A 19,301-nucleotide genomic window follows, 5' to 3' on the forward strand; every position below is an offset into this window, starting at 1 on the left:
CTTTTAAATCATCGATTAATTTTAATTTCAAGAGCTCAAAGCCACTATTTCAGGGTGCAGATTAACTGCTAACACTCTCCCCAGAGAGACCCCCTGGGAGGTTTACAAGAGTAAGTGCACTGCCGTTCCTGACTGTTGCAGCTCCCAAGGTCATAAAGGAAAGTAACCCTCGTGTGAGTCCCTCCAGGACGGGTCTGGGACTTCCCATGTCAGGAATAGCAGCCACACTCCATAGGTCTCACCCAGACCCTTCCTGAATTTTGGTCGCTACGTCTCTGGGGATGTGATTGACGACAGTCACCCTCACACGACCTCGGTCACCCTCGATTATGCTCAGTGGGGAAGCGGCTCCCCAGGCCCAGGGCCTGCTGTGCGATGTGTAGATCCTATCACACTGTTCTTCTCATAAACTTCTCCAGGGAACAGTCCTTATTTGACTCTTTAACCTCCGGTGCAGACTCTTGAGTTCACGCACATCAGCATCCCTGGTCCGACTGACTCCCCCTCCTCTGCCAGCCTAGCGGCCAGCTAAGGTGCTGAACGTTGATTTCGTTTCCTTGGATACCGAGACACTGCATATTCTCCTTTCTGCTCAGAATCCTCTTACCCAGTATTTCTTCTACTCATTTACAGTCCAGTCCTTATTTGCTTCGCATTGTCTACACATTTTAAGTGATAGCAGAGATGGAATCTTTGTGTTCTCAGCTTCTATTTCACATCTCTGTCATGGGGTTTTCTTCCTGATCTTTGATGGTCTTTTTTTTCTTATCTCCCTGCACCCCCAGCAGGTGACTGCTGCTAACAACATGGGCAGGGCCCGTCTCCACAACTTCTCCAGATCACTCACTCCCTTAAACGAGTGGATGTATATAGACGTGTGTGGATCTGTGTGTGCGTGCACCCGAGCACGCACGTGAGAGCTGGTTTAACGAGACTGGACTCATAAGCGATATCTCTGCCGATGCTCTTCTCACTAAAGATTAGTTCATGGTCATCCTTCCAGGTTCATAGAGGCATCTCTCGTGCATTCTTTTTAATCGTTGCATAATATTTCTTGGTACAGATGTTCAGCGGTGCACTTGGCCACTCGCTTACAGACGGGCACAGGGGTTGTGCTCAAGGTTTTATCACCGCCAACAAAGCTGCAGTAAATATCTGTGCACAGGAACCCACACATGTGGGTGCTTGCCTTTCTGTAGGATCAATTCCTAAGACTCTGCATGTGTTTTTCACTGACACAATGGTATTAGGTTATCTACCACATCCTAGCCTTACTTTCTCCACCATGCACCACGTCTTTGAGAGCTACCGCTGTTGTCCTTTGCAGGCCTGATCTGTGATGCTACGAGGTGCACGATACCTCGTAGCGAGACCTGCTTCACGGCCCATCACCCCTCCCCCAGCTGATTTAGCATCATAGCATCACAAGGTGTACGTTTCTTTCCAAATGCTGCTGAAAGGTTAATGTGCTTAAAAATAGAGCGCCGATTAGAAACACTGAATAGAAAAAATATAGAAACAGGCTTTTACATTGCATGTAGTCAATATTTCGTGATTATAATCCAAATGGAAGAATTTACCTGTATGTTCTCTTTTTATCCTGCCTTTTGAGAGAGTAGTTTACATTTACTCTACTGAAATCATCTATAAAATAATCTCACTGAAATAATCTACTGAAATTTTCTATTTTTAAAGTCTCTGGGAAGAGGATAAAAAGGAAGCGAGACAGAATGACAACCGATAATCGTCCAGTCCTTTACTTGGCAATAATAACCCATCCTTACGTGCACGTAATTAGAATGCCACATCCTACACTGTCCTCCATTGATCTGCATTTTCCACTACGTAGGCCATTCACAGTCTCTACACTTCTTTTTTGTCCAAAGAGATTCAATGCTTTTGTGTTCCTCAGCGTGGAATTTCTCCAAAGAAGACATACGGATGGCCAAAAAGCACAAGAAACGATTTTCAACATGGCTAATTACTAGAGAAATGCAAATTAAAACTGCAATGCGGTATCACCTCACGCTGGTCAGAGTGACCATCATCAAAAAGTCTACAAACAATAAATGCTGGAGAGGGTGTGGACAAAAGGGAACCCTCCTGCACTGTCGGTAGGAATGTAAGTTGGTACAACCGCTATGGAGAACAGCATGGAGGTTCCTTAAAAAACTAAAAATAGAACTACCATATGACCCAGCAATCCCACTCCTGGGCCTATATCCGGAGAAAACCATACTTCGAAAACATACATGCACCCCAGTGTTCACTGCAGCACTAGTTACAATAGCCAGGAAGCAACCTAAATGTCCATCAACAGAGGAATGGATAAAGAAGACGTGTACATATGTACAATGGAATATTACTCAGCCATAAAAAAGAACGAAATAATGCCATTTGCAGCAACATGGATGGACCTAGAGATGATCCTACTCAGTGAAGTACGTCAGACAGAGAAAGACAAATATCATATGATATCACTTATATGTGGAATCTAATTTTTAAAAGTGACACAAAAAACTTATTTACAAAACAGAAACAGACTTACAGATACTGAAAACAAACATGTTTCCCCAAGGGGAAAGGTGGGTGCGGGAGGATAAATCAGGAGCTTGGGATTATCATACACACCCTACTACATGCAAGACAGACAACCAACAAGGAGCTGCTGTACAGCACAGGGAGCTCTACTCAGTACTCTGTGATAACCTATATGAGAAAGGAATCTGAAAAAGAATGGATATATGTACACCCATAACCGAATCACTTTGCTGTATCCTGAAACTAACACAACATTGTAGATCAACTATACCCCAATAAAATTTTTTAAAACTACTAAAAAAACAAAATAGAGCGTTGAATAGAAAAAATAATAATGCAAGCTTTTTCAAACTCTCAACAACTTTGATTTTGGAACATTGTCCTGACCCAGGGCACAGAGAGAAAGGGGAGCTCGCAGAGGGGCTCACGTGTTGAGAATCTGCAGACCCTTTAGAAAAGTCTCACTGGGCGCTCGACACCAGCCTTAGAAAGAGCGTCTTACCCGCTGATCAGATGAGGACCGTGAAGGCTGCAGGTTAGTTGGGTGCATTCCTCACGCTGATGTGGACCAGGGGTTCCAACCACGCCCACCTGCCGCAGAGTCGCTGCCCTTCCCACGCCCCCTGGTGAGCTTCAGCCCAGACCAACTTCTCACGTTTCAGAAAAGGACTCACAAGTGGCGTGGGGGGTGCGGGTGGAGGGAGGCACATAAGGTATCACAGGTTTTCAATCGACAGTCTCATCCGAGGATCCTGAGACACTGAAAATGGGTATTCCTCTCAACAAAAATTAATGGGCTGAAATTAATATTCCAAGAAGCTCTGAAAATCTAACAAATTTATGGAGCTTTTGTGGGACGATGCCAGAGGTAATAGGAACAGCATGATTAGGGGTTGAATTTAGAGGTTTCCTGCGTAAGGCAAGAGGTAGGCCCAGGTAGCTAGTTAGCTAGACCTAGTTAGATAGGCAGGCCTAACTAGTGAGGAGAAGGCATGGGGGGCCATGTGACACAGGCCCGAACCGTTAGGACGACTGAAGCTCGGAGGAGCATAAAATGACCGCTCCGGACACAAGGGGCCTCCCGCTGGGGCCCTGCGACTGTCACGGGCTCTCGTCTGGCACTGGGCTTTCTCTTCCCAGACACGTGGGTCCCAGCCGGCCACGTGCTGTGGTCAGTGTGTATAAGGACCCTAGAAACCGTCACAGCACTGTCAGTGAGGTCCAGGCCATGGACACGGAAAAGCCCAAAAGGAGAAGATGACATGGTCGTGCCACAGGATGGTAAAGCCAGGAAGGTTGTGTTTGCACCATTTTCTGCCCTAGGATCCAAAGTCAGAACAGAGGCCCTGAGATCACTGAGGTTTTCAAAGTGAGCCGAGACCCAGCACCTCGTGGGCTGAGACCCTGTGCGGTGCCGGCATCCCTGTGACGCCCAGGCCCAAAGTCACAGGATGCGGCCGGGGAACCGGGGTTCCCTCCAGCCACGAAGAAGGCCACCGACCCAGCTCTGGTACCCAAGGACGAAGAGGCAGCAGAAGAGAAACCAGGGGAGCCCGAGGGAGGGAGGGACACAGAAAGGGCAAATGGTCTGACAAACGGTGGAGAATCTCCACCCTAAAGAGCTCGCCGGGCCCCCCAGTAAAAGGCGAGCACGACAAACTGTGAGACAGGCACACGCAGGCTGTATAATGAAGCTAAACACGGAATCGGTTCTGCCTGGGGAGCTGTGTGGGGCTCACAGAGGAGATGGCACCTGGCTAGGGCCTTGAAGGATGACCGGAAACTAACAGGCATCCTACTGGCCAGCATGCGCCACGAGCTCCCTGGGGGCCGGTCCTGTGCCAGCAGCTTCGCGTGTAATATTTCATCTACTCTTCGCAATCATGACTGAAGACATTGTGTATATTAAAGGTGTTACGGGGTTAGGAAAACAAGGCTCAACCAGGTTAAGTAACGTGTACACAAAGTCACAGGTAAGTAGTAGAGCAAGGAACTGAACCCGGGTCTTCGTTACTCCAGAAATTCTGGGTTCCCTCTATTCCCCTACGTGCAGCACTCTTCCAACCTTCCCACCAAAAAAAAGGGGGTGGGGGGTGGTCAGGGGAGAGGACTCAGAGAAAAGGGCGTTCAAAGCCTTGGCAGCAAGAAGGTGCACGGACGTTGGGTGGCGACCACCGGGGCGGGGAGCGGGGGACATGCCAGGCCCGGGGGGCCTTCTTCTTTAAGAGGCATCATACGGCTGTTTCACTTTCTCAGTTGAGGTGAAGTTCACACAACCTGAAATGAGCTCTTTCAGGGAGCGAGGCCACGGTGTGTAGTGCAGGGGCGATGCTGTGTCACCACCCCTCCCCCTCCCCCGCCCCCTCCGTCTAGTTCCAAAGCGTTTGCACCTCCCCCCATTTAAAGTCCACGCCGTGCAGCAGTCACCCCTTTCTCCCGCCCCGGCACCCACCCCGCTGCGTTCTGTCCCGGGGACTTGCCTGGTCCGGGCCTTTCCTGTGATGGGCTCGCCGGGCGCGTGGCCTTCGGGGTCTGGCCTCCCTCGCCCCACGCGGCACTTCCCAGGTCCACGTGGTAGCCGGTGTCAGCGCTGCATCCCTCTTCGTGGCCAGAGGATATCCCACCATATGAATACACCACAGTTTCTCCTCACTCGTTGATGGACACTCGGGTGTTTCTACCAAGACAGGACTTCTCGGTGTTGGTGTAAGAGCGTGCCTTGGTGTCCCTGGCACATGCGGCAAGACCCTTGATGCCGTGATCAGCCCGCTCCCCACGTCCCCCATCAGTCAGAAGTCCTTCCTCCCCAGGGGAAAAGGGCCCATCCCACACGGGGAGTCGGTTCTCGCCTGACAGGCCAGCCTGGGCCAGGGCTGCAGAGGTGCTGGCTCAGTCCTAACCTCCACGCAGCCTCACCTACCGGCTCCACCCGCACGGCAGAGAGATGGCACCAGCAGCCCTGTGACAGCATCCTCAGGCAACTCTCCCGGAGACAAGAGCCTGCATCTTCACCCACATCACTCCTGTCAAAAGGACTCTGGTTGGCCCAACTCTGCTCACTTTCCGTGACCAGGAGAACGGGGTCACTCACTCTGACTAGCGATCGAGCTCAAGGGGTGTGAAGGCGGGAATGTGTACCTTAACTACACTAGAAACACCGGGGGGCTTCCCTGCTGGCGCAGTGGTTAGCAATAGCAATCCGCCTGCCAATGCAGGCGAGACAGGTTCGATCCCTGGTCCGGAAAGATACTACATACCATGGAGCAACTAAGCCCGTGTGCCGCAGCAAAGAGTAGCCCCTGCTCACCACAACTAGAGAAAGCCCATGTGCCGTAAGGAAGACCCAACGCAGCCAATTAATTATACTGAAAACTGTATATCTATGACATGTATAATCCTGGGATGGGGGGCACTTATTTTTAATAAAGTACACTTTTCCATTCCTTGTTCAAGTTTTCTACAATGTGTACATGGCACTGAAATAATGTGTAGAAAAACACAACAAAATAGGATTCTTTTAAAGATCCATTCCTGACAGCAGAGGCTTTACTCTGCTCCTACAGCTTCTGGCCTGACTCATTATCCAGTATCCAGGGAATTACTCTCACATTTTCTTTCATAATTGGAACTTTTACCACCAAGAGCACTCCGGAACTGTTTGTTGCTGGTTCAGTAACCAGTAAAATGCAATAAGATAGGTGTAATGCAAAATGAGGGACCCAGCCAAAAATGATTTATAGCATCAAACTGTAAATGGTTTCCCTACCAGGGAGGGAATTGAGGGGAGGAATTGAGGTAGCTTGTAAATTAAACAGAAGTTTTACATTTTTCAGATGAAACAGGAGACGATGACGTAGCCCAAGGGCTGAGTGAAGTGCACGTGGACAGCTCTCGGCATCAAGATGGGACACGGACACCCCACACCTCCTCACCCCTCCAGTCCATTTCATACCTGGGATACGTAAGTCAGCCTTCAGGGAATGAGATACAGGTGCAGATTCTTGAATCTTCCCAATTCAGAATTCATGGAACAGGCGGGGAACTCTGGAAATAGGCCCAGATGTTCCAGAATTTGTTGTGCTGAGGAAATTCCTCCTCTGAGGGGTTCTTCTCTTTGCCCTGGATGCCCCCAAGCCACTAGGTTCCTCCAGGCAGGCAAACCCCCTCATCTCTCAGTTCTCATATTGTCTTCTCTCTCAGATGTGAAGCCCACAGTCCGAGCCCCTTTTCACTAGGTGACACTGCAGTACCAAGTAATTCCGAAATCCAATGGCTCACAAGCACAAAGGTGGGTTTGTCTGGGTTTTTGTTTTCCTCTCTCTCACGTTATGTGCATGCCATCCGGGGCCTGGTTCCACATATGGTTTTCATTCTGGAAACCTGGCTGAAGAAGAGCTGGTTAAGCACCTACCCTAACTTTCCTGAAAAAAAACTTAGAGGCTCCACTGCTGCTGCAGGGGTAACATTAGCTTTTTCCTGCTTTCGTTCAATAACTGTTTCTGGGACATTCCAGTGAAAGGCAGCAACCGTGCTTGGGGCTGGGATTCAAACACAGGAAAGACACAGGCCCGCCCCTCAAGGATCCAGAGTCTGGTGGGAGTAAAAGACAAAGACACTGATGGGGCGATGCGTGAATAAGGTTTTCGTTTGGTTGTGGATCACAGAGGCACAAAATAGAAGTGACTTACGACAAGTTGAATTTTTTTCACATAAAAGCCCAGAGGTGGGCAGTCCGAGGCTGCTCCGGCAGCCTCCCCCAACAAAGTCCTCACGACCAGTCTCGGTGGAGCCCCCTCGGCAAGCTCAGGTCGTGGCCTTCGTCCTCACGCTCCTGGATGCCAACTGGAGCAGCAGGGTGAAGGAAGGGACAAGGCAGGGTGGGGGTGCAGGGCGAAGTGTCTTTTCTAACAGATTCCTGTTTGCAACCCACTGGTCAGAGTGTAATCACATACTCACACTCATCTGGGAGCACAAGGAGGGAAGGGCCGGGTCGTTCTATAAAAGTAAAATTCAATAGCAAACCTTTCGTCCATAAGATAGACATAGTTTTACTTTGCAAGTCCCTCATTTTCTAGCTAAGAAAATTTGAGGCAGAGAATGGTTACCCGGTGACTGAATGGCCAACTTCAAATGAGAAACACTTTTCATTGTACCATGTCATTTCTCAGTCTCTTATTTTGTTTAACAAAGTAAATATGTGATTTTAAATATATGATGTCATATACATTAGAAACATAAATTTTTAATGCGATAATGGAACTGAAGACTTATTACTTTCCCAAGAGAGAAGGAAACTAGATATGTTCTAAGACCAAATGATAAATAAATAAATCCAATGAATGAATTCATTTATCCCTTCACTCACTCAAACCACATACATTGCTCACCGTCCCTAATTAAAGAACACGGCACTGTGGGGAACAGAAAGATGAGTGAGAAAACAGTCATTGTCCTCAGTGAGAAGTAAAAAAGAAAAAAACATACAAAACTATAAGAGAGTATATTATCTGCACCCAAAAAATTAAAACAAAAGAGGAGAGAAATCACAGTTGGTCGCAGGCATCAGAGGCTTTGTAAAGAAAGCAGTACTCAAACTGGGCCACTTACGATGCGAGGGACTTCCACAGCTGGTATGAGTGTGTGCATTTTGTGCTGTTTGGACATAAACTGTAGTGCTTTAGAGACCCTCAAGCTGGGCACGCAGGCGAGAGCATGGCACATCCCATGAAGAAGGAGCAGCAGACGGAACGGGTAGGATGGTCACTGACACCAAAGCAAAAAGGGACTTAAATGTCAGGTTAAGAAATGTGAAGTTTACTTATGGAAAACAGTTTGGAGTTTCCTTAAAAAAACTAAAAATGGAACTACCATATGATCCAGTAATCCCACTCCTGGGCATATACCCTGAGAAAACCAGAATCCAAAGAGAAACATGTACCAGAATGTTCACTGAAGCACTATTTACAATAGCCAGGACATGGAAGCAACCTCAATGCCCATCAACAGATGAAGGAATAAAGAAGATGTGGCATATATATACAATGGAATATTACTCAGCCATAAAAAGGAATGAAATGGAGCTATATGTAATGAGGTGGACAGATCCAGAGTCTGTCATACAGGGTGAAGTAAGCCAGAAAGAGAAAAACAAATACCGTATGCTAACTCATATATATGGAATCTAAAAAAAAAAAATGGTACTGATGAACCCAGTGACAGGACAAGAATAAGGATGCAGATGCAGAGAAGGGACTGGAGGACATGGGGTTGGGGGGGCGGGGGGTGAAGGGGAAGCTGGGATGAAGTGAGAGAGTAGCATAGACATAGATACACTACCAACTGTAAAATAGATAGCTAGTGGGAAGTTGCTGTATAACAAAGGGAGATCAACTCGATGATGGGTGATGCCTTAGAGGGCCAGGACAGGGAGGGAGGGAGGGAGTCGCGGGAGGGAGGGGATATGGGGATATATGTATAAATATAGCTGATTCACTGTGGTGTACCTCAAAAACTGGTACAAAAGTGTAAAGCAATTTCATCCTAATAAAGAGCTTAAAAAAAAACACTAAAAACTTCTGCAAAAAAAAAAAAGAAAGAAATGTGAAGTTTAATCCTGATGGCAAAGTACACGCATTAAACCATGCTAGCTGTTTGCTTTAAAACAACTTTACATACCAACTAATGTCCAGAATGTGATTTCAAGCGTTGAGTGGACACTTGGATTCCACCTAATTGCTTGGGAAAGGCATCTGAATTATTCAAAGCTCTTGCATTATTTCCCATTGTTGTTCTAAGCTTTGTCCACTGCAGCCGCCGTGTGTGTTCACTAAGAAAAATGAGAGACTTGCAACCGTGCTTCTGCAGCCCTGATCTCAGTGAGCCCCGACTGTGAAACAGCTCATCCACGTGAAACGACCTGTGTGTAAAGCCGCCAAGCACAGCCAGGCAGGAGGCTGGTGGACCCAGCTCTCTGAGACCGGTTGTCACCTGCCAGGAGCCAGGTCAGTCTGGAGGAAGGGCTCACGGTCCCAACGGGGCCAGCGTCAGAGCCCGTCCTCCACACCCGGCCTGAGGGGCTGTGCGCCCAGAGGGGCCGCCTCTTCCAGTCACTGGGAGGCACCCCATTGGCAGCGGGGCTCCTGCTTGTCCTCTTCCAGGCTTTAAACGGGGGCCTTCGTCCCATTTGCATACGCCTCCCAGCTCCAGCAAAGGGTTTCTTTATCCACGAAAGGTGCTCAACAGCGGCTCTTTGATCGATGGAACCAGAGTCTAGACCAGGGTTAAGGAGAGGTCATTTGGATGATGGCACCGGGACGCCTTCAACAGAAATAGAGTAGAACGCCCCCGCCCCCACCCCCCGCCCCGGCAGCCTAGCTTCATCTGACCAGGGACCATTTTTTTCCCACCAGTACACCATACCCAGCCATCATTCTCTGTCTAGTGAAAACATCAACCCCTTTTATATATTCACTAAAAACAATGTATTCATTATTATAAAATGCTTTTAATTTTGTACTACGGAGTAAGAAACATGAATCACCAACAACCAGAGACGTATTCTCAAGAAACGGTCAAGATAGAGACTCAGCATTCCAGTACTTACATATTTTTAAATTATCCAACAACAACCTAAGATGTTTATAATTCTCATCAATGTTCACAAACAGAAAGCTTGATGATGTCCCCCAGGCCAATAGCTCTCATTCTTCTAGATCCTTCTGCCAGAGCAGAAATCACAGGAGGGCTTATTCCCTAAGCATCCTGCCTATCACAGCATATGAAAATTGCTGGTGCAATAATATTGTTTTAAAGCTATAGATAAAAAGAGTGACAGGCAATGCTGTAATCCCGCCCGTGCATCTGGAAACTAACCAGCCTTCATTTTGTTTCATGAGATACACATCATCATTGGACTCGTAAAACGACTCCTTGCATTCTACATAAATTAATCTTGGTTATTCCCCTTAATAACGTACACTGGTGCACATATAAACCAAGACAGGATTTGCTAAATGATTATTGATAGCTGTGGGCAAAACAGCTATACCAGAGCAGACATATTCCATGGTTTGGCCTCTATCAGGAGCTCACACTGTTTCACTTTGTAATATTTCTGGTTTCTCCACTCCAGGAGCCAGAGAGCTTCACCTGCAGAGCTGGGTGAGTGAAGTCAGGCACCATTCACTGCATTTCCAGCCAAGTGAGACGGAAGAATCCTTTCCGTTGGAGCATCTTCTCCAAGCTTAGCTGCCTTTGCTCTGTTCACACAGATTGCTTCACCGCCTGAGCAGGACGAGTCTGGGGATCGCTCAGCAGCAACTCCAGAGTTCCAATGCCCGAAAGCAAACGACAGTGTAAGGGAATCGTCTCATGAGCCCCCCAAAACAGAAGTCACAGAGCCTAAGAACCTACTTTCACAGAGGCCCACAGTACTTATCAGTTGGCCTCCCAGGTCTGTCGTAAAATCCGTTCCACAGGAAGACACCTAGAGATTGTTAAAAATGCTGCATGCATTTAAAAAGTAAATAAATACAATCATCTTCAAAACAATATTAGGAATTTAACAACTAACCACTAAATTAGAATTGTTTGCTCAGAAGTATGGTATAACAGGGATTTCCCTCCAGGTGGTGCCATGGTTAAGAATCTGCCTGCCAATGCAGGGGACACGGGTTCGATCCCTGGTCCGGGAAGATCCCACATGCCTCGGAGCAACTAAGCCCATGTGCCACAACTATTAATCCTGTGCTCTAGCACCACAACTATTGAGCCAACGTGCTGCAACTGCTGAAGCCCATGTGCCTAGAGCCCATGCTCCGCGACAACAGAAGCCGCGGCAATGAGGAGACTACGCACCACAATGAAGAGCAGCCCCCGCTCGCCCCAACTAGAGAAAGTCCACGTACAGCAAGAAGACCCAACACAGCCAATAAATAAATTAATTAATTATTTTTTTTAAAAAAAGAAAAGAACGCTAAAGGCAGCAGGAGCTGTGAATATACTGCCCTAAAGGGAGAGCTGTGTGGGCTGAGAGGTCAAGTCTATATCAACAATTAATAAAACGGGAGTTAATAAAATTAACATAAACCATTTAATATCAACAATTAACCTACAATTAATATATCGATGACTAAAACCGAGATATCCTACTCCCAGTCTTTAAACTGGCAGCTCAGCTCCTGGTAGAGATTAACTAACGATTTTTCTAACTTGGACTTTGCCATATCTCTTTTAAAGCTCAAGAATAAAACTGTGAGCTAGTCACAATAAGTCAAATATTGTATGATTCCATTTATATGAAGTAACCAGAATAGGCAAATCCATAGAAACAAAGTAAAATAGATAAGCGCTTCTAGGGCTGCAGGAGAAAAGAACAGGAAACGAATGCTAAAGAGCACGGGTTTCTCCTTGGGGTGGTGAAGATGTGCTGAAGTTGCAGAGTGGTAATAACTGCCCAACTCTGTGAATGTACAAAAACCCACCGAATTATACACTTCAAAACAATAAAATTTACGTGAATTGTATCTCAATAAAGTTATTTTAAAAACAAGAAAGAAAAAAGAGTGAAACTGTGCCCATAGAACTCTTTCTTCACTGGCCCCCACCAGCCATTCAAATGGCTACTCTCAGCCCCTTGACCTCCAGGACACCAAGACCCCCCAATCTGTGTTTCTACTCACCGTAGTTCCCCGAACAGAAGAGCCTTTGATTATTTGATGCAGTTATCTTTTGGGCCTCAAAGAAAGAAAAAGTAAAAGGCCAAAAAAATGAAAAAGGCCAAATCTAAGCCTTGTCACAATTTTAAAGATGAAAATAGGAAACATATGTGTTTCCAGATTCAATATAATTAATATGGTCTGTCTGAACTCTTAGTTCCTCCTGCTCCCAATGTCACCAACCCTAGTCCAGGCCCCCATGTAGCTCACCTGCACTCAGCAGACACCACCCAGCTAGCCCCATCCCTCCTGCCCCTTCAACCCTTCTCTACTCCATTGCCAAAGTGACAGGTTTTTCAACACAAGTCTGATCAAGTCTGATCATACAACGGAAATCTGATCACTCTTGGCTTAAATATCTAACTCCTCAGGGGGGCCTCCGAGACCCCGAATGATCTGACTTCTATCACCTCCCCGCCTCACCCCTCTGCCGCTTCTCTGTTCCCTTCTCTCCCCCAATCCCATCCCGCCCCTCTCCTTCACACACGGCGGGCACTCTCGCCACCTCCAGCTCTGCACACGCTGCTTCCTCCATGAGCTCATTCCTCTGCTCCTCACCTGGCTGCTCCCATGTCTCCACCCTGTCCTCTGTGTCTGCACTCAACTCCCCCCCACGAGGACTCTCCCCAAGGATAGACCCCCTTCGGCACATCCCCACAGCCCTCCACACGACACCTGCATAGCCCTGTGTATACCTGGAATGGCTGACAATTATCAGCTTAATTATGTGCCTTTCCAGCTTGAAGTCCTACGATGACAGGGATTCGTTTTCATCAGAGTGGATTCCCCAGTGTCTAGCACAGGACCGGTACATGCAGGTGCTCCGTGTTGGCGGACGGCCCCAAAATCATGGATGATGGCCAAGGCCGTTCTACCACACATTATTTGGCAGAAACTAGTTCTTGCTGCAAAATATTAATAGGTGTTCTAAGGAAGAGGTTCCCAAAGGGTGGTGCTGGGCACACAGTAAGCACTTCATAAGTCTTAGGTGTGATGCTTCTGGTTACAATGACAACCACCAACGCAACAATAATGTGACACAACATCATAAGAGGATCCACCCTTTACATGCTCCACGACTGCGGTCTCTGTGGTTTTCACCCAGACACGCGTCTGAGAGCGGCCTCTCATAACCATATCCACCGTTGATTCTAAAACCCCAGCCCAGGAAAACCACCCTAGGGCCAATTTAAAAGGCCGCTGACGGAGAACTGATAGGACAACAAACGCTGTCCACGGAGTGTATCTTCCTCTCACTTATGAGGATAAAACCGCATTATCTGCAAATGTGATAGGAGAACATTTGCTGTCCTTTAAATTCTAAACCATAAAATACATAAAAGATAAGCTACAGCAAAGAAATTACTTTTCCCATTTGCCAACTCCAATGACATCTGCTTACTTGTACTAGGACAGGTATTTTCCAGGTAAACGTTTCCCGGACACACGGTGCAACCACGTCACATGGGAGCCGGCCGCGTGTTCCTAGCTGATCACCCGCAATCCACAATGAATTCTCCCACAGACGTGGAATTCTGAGACACGGTCTTGGCGATTTTCATAGCGGTTGTCCTGTGGGACCCTGACGCAGCGCGGATTAACAGGCTTTATGTGCTGCGACACAATGCGAGACACTGGGGGTTAAACAGGCCTTATGAGTCCACTCTGGAACCTGGACACACGTCCTAGAATAGGTTTCTATGAGGAAACAGGGCACAGGGCCCAGGAAGCCCAGCAGCGGCGACCAGCCACGTCTGCCCGCACGGTGTCCCCTCCACACCCTCACCTCCGCCCAGGACGGCGGCCGCAGCCCCAGGCAGGAAGCGGCACCCCACTCTCGCCCCAGCCTGACGTCCAGGCCCCAGAGCCTAGGCCCCCAACCTCCTTACCTCCCGGCTCCCACAACGTCAACAAAACCGGGACACGGCTGTCCATCAGATCCCCGAGACGGCGCTCCTGCAGGGCCCCCACGCACCCGGCCCAGCCCCGGCCCCAGCGCAGGCTTCCAGCTGCGTCCCCGACCCCGTCCTTCCGCTCAGGCCACGGCCCTTCCCCGCCCCGGGCCAACGCGCAGACCCGCGGTGGCCCGGAGAGTCCCCGCGGCCAGGCCCCCTCGGGCCCCGCCGCCCAAACAGCACCCCTTCACACGCGCTCCGCCTCCATCTCCCCGCGCACCGCCTTTCCTCTTATCTCCCGCCTGGGCCTCCCGGGGCACAGGCGCCACCTGCGATTCGGTCCTGCCCCGGAGCCCCGGAGCCCGCCCCGTGCCCAGGCGCCTGCGTGCACACACACACCACACCACACCACACACCACACCACACACTACACCACACACACACCACACCACACACACCACACCACACACCACACCACACACCACACCACACACACCACACACACACCACACCACACCACATACACCACACCACATACCACACACACCACACCACACCACACCACACACACCACACCACACACACACCACACACTACACCACACACACCACACACTACACCACATACCACACACACACCACACACTACACCACACACACACCACACCACACACACCACACCACACACACACCACACACTACACCACACACACCACACACACACCACACCACACCACATACACCACACCACACACACACCACACACCACACACACCACACCACACACACACCACACACTACACCACACACACACCACACCACACACACACCACACACCACACCACACACACCACACCACACACCACACCACACTACACACCACACACACACCACACACACACACCACACCACATACCACACACACCACACCACACACACACCACACACCACACCACACACACCACACACCACACCACATACCACACACACCACACCACACACACTACACACACACCACACACACACCACACACACACCACACCACATACCACACACACCACACACTACACCACACACACCACACACTACACCACACACACCACACACACCACACACTACAATACACACACACCACACACACACCACACACACTACACCACATATACCACACACACTACACCACACTACAATACACACACACCACACACTACACCACACACACACTACACCACACATACCACACACACTACACCACACATACTACACCACACACACACCACACCACACACCACACACACACACCACACACACACCACACACACCACACCACACACACACCACAGCACACACACACCACATATACCACACACACTACACCACACATACTACACCACACACACACCACACCACACACACACCACACCACATACACACACCACACACTACACCACACACACACTACACCACACATACCACACACACTACACCACACATACTACACCACACACACACCACACCACACACCACACACACACACCACACACACACCACACACACCACACCACACACTACACCACATACCACACACACCACACCACACACACACTACACCACACACACACACACCACACACACACTACACCCCACTCACACACACCACACACACACACCACACTACACCACACACACACACACACACCACACACACTACACCACACACACACACCACATACACACTACACCACACCACACACACACACCACACACACACACTACATCACACACACACTACACCACACACACACACCACACACACACTACACCACACACACCACACACTACACCACACACACACTACACCACACACACACACACCACACACACACTACGCCACACACACCACACACACACCACACACTACTCCACACACACACCACACCACACACACACCACACCACACACACACTACACCACACACACACACACCACACACACTACTCCACACACACACACACCACACACACCACACACACACTACACCACACGCCCACACACACACACACACACCCCACACACACACTACACCACACACACACTACGCCACACACACCACACACACACCACACACTACTCCACACACACACACACACACCACACACTACTCCACACACACACTACTCCACACGCCCCCCCACACACACACCACACACACAGCGGGTTCAGGCAGACACTGGCCGGAGCGCGGGTGTCGGGGTGTCAGGGCGGCGGGGACGCGCAGGACAGCTTGGGGACCCACGAGGGGAGGCGCGGCGGGTCGGGGTGCGCGGGCCGGTGGAACGCCGCTTCCAGCTCCCCCGGAACCGCGAGCCGGAACCGCGGGGCTGGGGCCGCCGGGCGGCCTCCATCCTCCTCGCCCCGGGACCGCTCGGCTCCGGCGGGGAAACCCGCGCGGCGGCCAGTGACCTTGACCCCCGCCCGCGCGTTCCCGCCCCCCCCCCCCGCGACCTCCCGCCCCCGGCGCCCGCGCAGCCTCGGGGGCGCGCCCCCCCCAGCCGGCCCCGCCCCCCGCCCCCGGGAGCGCCGGCCCCGCCCCGCGAGCGCGCCCCGGGGCCCCTGCTCACAGCCGCGCGCGCTCGGCTCCCGCTCCGGGGCCCCGGCGGCCTGGCCCCGGCGCCCGCGCCACCCAACCCGAGCCCAGCGCCCCGCCGCCACCTCCCCGCGGCGCCGCCCCTGCCCACGCTGGGGCGAGGGGGCGGGAAGGGAGTGGGGCCGGCGGTCATCGGGGTCGGCCTTCCTCTGCGAGTCCAGGCCTCTCCACGCACGGGAGCAGCGGGGACCAGCGTTTCCTGCGAGGCACGCGGACGCCTGCAAAGCGCGGGGGAAAGATCGCCGAGGGCAGCGGAGAAGCCCCGTCCTCGCCACCGACTGCCCCCCTCCCCCCCGCCCCACACTGTCCCCGGGAAGGAGTCCCGTCACAGTGACGCCCGGATCCCCGGACACGCAGCGGGCCGCCCCGGGCGGTGCGAGCGGCCGCGATCCTGTCGCCCGACGCCCCGCGGCCCGGAGACGCCCTGGGCCGGGTCCCCACGTCCCCGCCCGGCGAGTCCCCTGCAGGCGCCCCGGGCCTCAGGCTTCGCGCTGCCGCCGCAGCTGCCTGCGGGGCACGGCGCTTCCCCCTGGAGGTTAAAGCAGCTCGTGCTCGACGACACCCCCCGCCCGCCCGCGCGCTCCCGGCCCCACGCGCTCCCGCCCGCAGCCGCGCGCGCGCCCGGCCCCGTCTGCTCCGCGCGCCCCCGCCCGCAGCCCTGCCAGCCTTGCGGGGAGTGAGTGGAGCGCCGGGCCGCGGGGCTCCCGGGGGGACAGGGCTGTGGGGGTCGGGGCGCGGCCGCGAACGGGGGGGGGGGGGGGGGCGGGCCGAGCTCTTGCAAAAGGAAAACCGAAAATGAGCCCAGGCTCCTCCGAGCCTCCCTCGCCTGGAGAGCCACGAGGCACACGGCCCCGTCGGTCGGCAGCGGCATGTTGAGGGCGATTTTCATGCACACCTTCCAAGAATGACCATCCCGACCGTCCGTAGAAAGGTGGTGCTCGCTCCGGGGGAGGTTCAAGGTGGAGTCCCTCCTCCGGTGCCCTGCGCACCACCAGCGGTCCACCTGGCTCCCGGATTTGGAGCGGAGAGAGGGGCTTTCGGGGGCCCCCGGGGGTCCCCAGCACCTCTGCACCGGGCAGACGCCCCTCGCCCGCGGGGGGTCTGGGTTACAACTTGTGTCCTTTGTGCTATGACCCTCACTGGTAAGGATTCGTATCTTTTGGAGATACTCGATGTTCCTGGGTTTGTTTTGTTTTTTAATTGATGGTCCCGTTATGGACTTGTATTAATAAGCCCCCAAATTAAAGGCCTGCTGTAGACCCCCAGACCCCTCCAGCTGGAGCCTCAGCGCAGGGAGCAAGGGGGACGTGGCCTTCCTTCCGACGGTCCAGGCTGTGGGGTGGGGACGTGTAGATGGGCCACGCTCCCCACACCACGCGCGCCTGCTCCGCGGCGGGAACTCTGCCAGTTTCCCTGCACACTCCCGTCCCTGTGGGGAACCGAGGGGAACGGCCTCTCCAGCGGTCTTCTCTACCAGGAGAAGGACCATTTCTCTCTAAGCAAGCACCTCATGGGGACTCCCATTAAATGAAACTGCTTTGACGATGACCTAATTTGTTCATTCAAGAGGATAAGCTCGTCCAACCCATACATGATTGTTGTTATGGTTTCCGTTGTTAAATTATACATAAAAGGCCCCCAAGCCTATTTTAGAAATGCAGCCCTTTTCAGAACATGAATCTTAATGAGATCCTTATTTTAAATGGTGCCTGAGAATGCGTGTTATTTTAGATGCCTCTTTATATTTTCACCAATTTGTTATCCTAAATGCACTTTCTAAAATGCTTTTTCTTAGAATAAGACGCCCCTTAGGATGTTTACAAATCACACTAAGGCTCTCAATCAAGACACCTGCAGAACTTGGTGTAACAAAGCATTTCTCAACTTTGTGTGTGGAACCTGTATCCAAACAAGACATTAACATGCTGTAGAACTTTCATGTCTAGGATTACATGTTGGGAATTAGTGACTTAAACCATCTAATATAAGGAATAGGTCATCTAAAACTGGGATAACTCAAGATGCAGCATAAGAATCTTTTTCAGAGAATGAAGAGGTAGTGGACCCCAGTAGCCATTTGTGAATTTCGTAAATCTGCTGCATTAAAAAAAATGCTTTAAATATCTGGGTGAACAATCACTAGATGAATGATTAAAGAAGATGTGAGATAGACATATGTATACACACATGTATATATGTATATAATAGAATATTACTCAGTCATAAAAAAAAGAATGGAAATGCCATTTACAACAACATAGATGGACCTAGAGGGTATTATGCTAAGTGAAATAAGAGAAAGACAAATACTGTATGATTTCACTTATATGTGGAATCTTAAAACAAATAAACAGAACAAAACATAGTTATAGATACAGAGAACAAACAGGTGGTTGCCAGAGTGGAGGGAAAGAGGAGGAGGAGAGAAGTAGGTGAGGGAGATTAAGAGGTACAAACTTCCAGCTGCAAAATAAATGAGTCCCAGGGACGAAACGTACTGGGT

The 19,301-nt window shown here is 50.8% G+C and overlaps 1 long non-coding RNA gene across 1 annotated transcript; it reads right to left on the bottom strand.

Moving 5' to 3' along the window:
* Window positions 1–7,999: 7,999 nt before the first annotated feature.
* Window positions 8,000–13,155, bottom strand: LOC130850012 (uncharacterized). The gene is made up of 3 exons (XR_009052818.1): window positions 12,953–13,155; window positions 9,217–9,810; window positions 8,000–8,304 (listed from the first exon to the last, which is right to left on the bottom strand). It is a non-coding gene; the product is annotated as an uncharacterized LOC130850012 (long non-coding RNA).
* Between the last annotated feature and the right edge of the window lie 6,146 nt (window positions 13,156–19,301).

Source organism: Hippopotamus amphibius, chromosome 3 (genome assembly GCF_030028045.1).
Source record: "Hippopotamus amphibius kiboko isolate mHipAmp2 chromosome 3, mHipAmp2.hap2, whole genome shotgun sequence".
NCBI lineage: Eukaryota > Metazoa > Chordata > Mammalia > Artiodactyla > Hippopotamidae > Hippopotamus > Hippopotamus amphibius.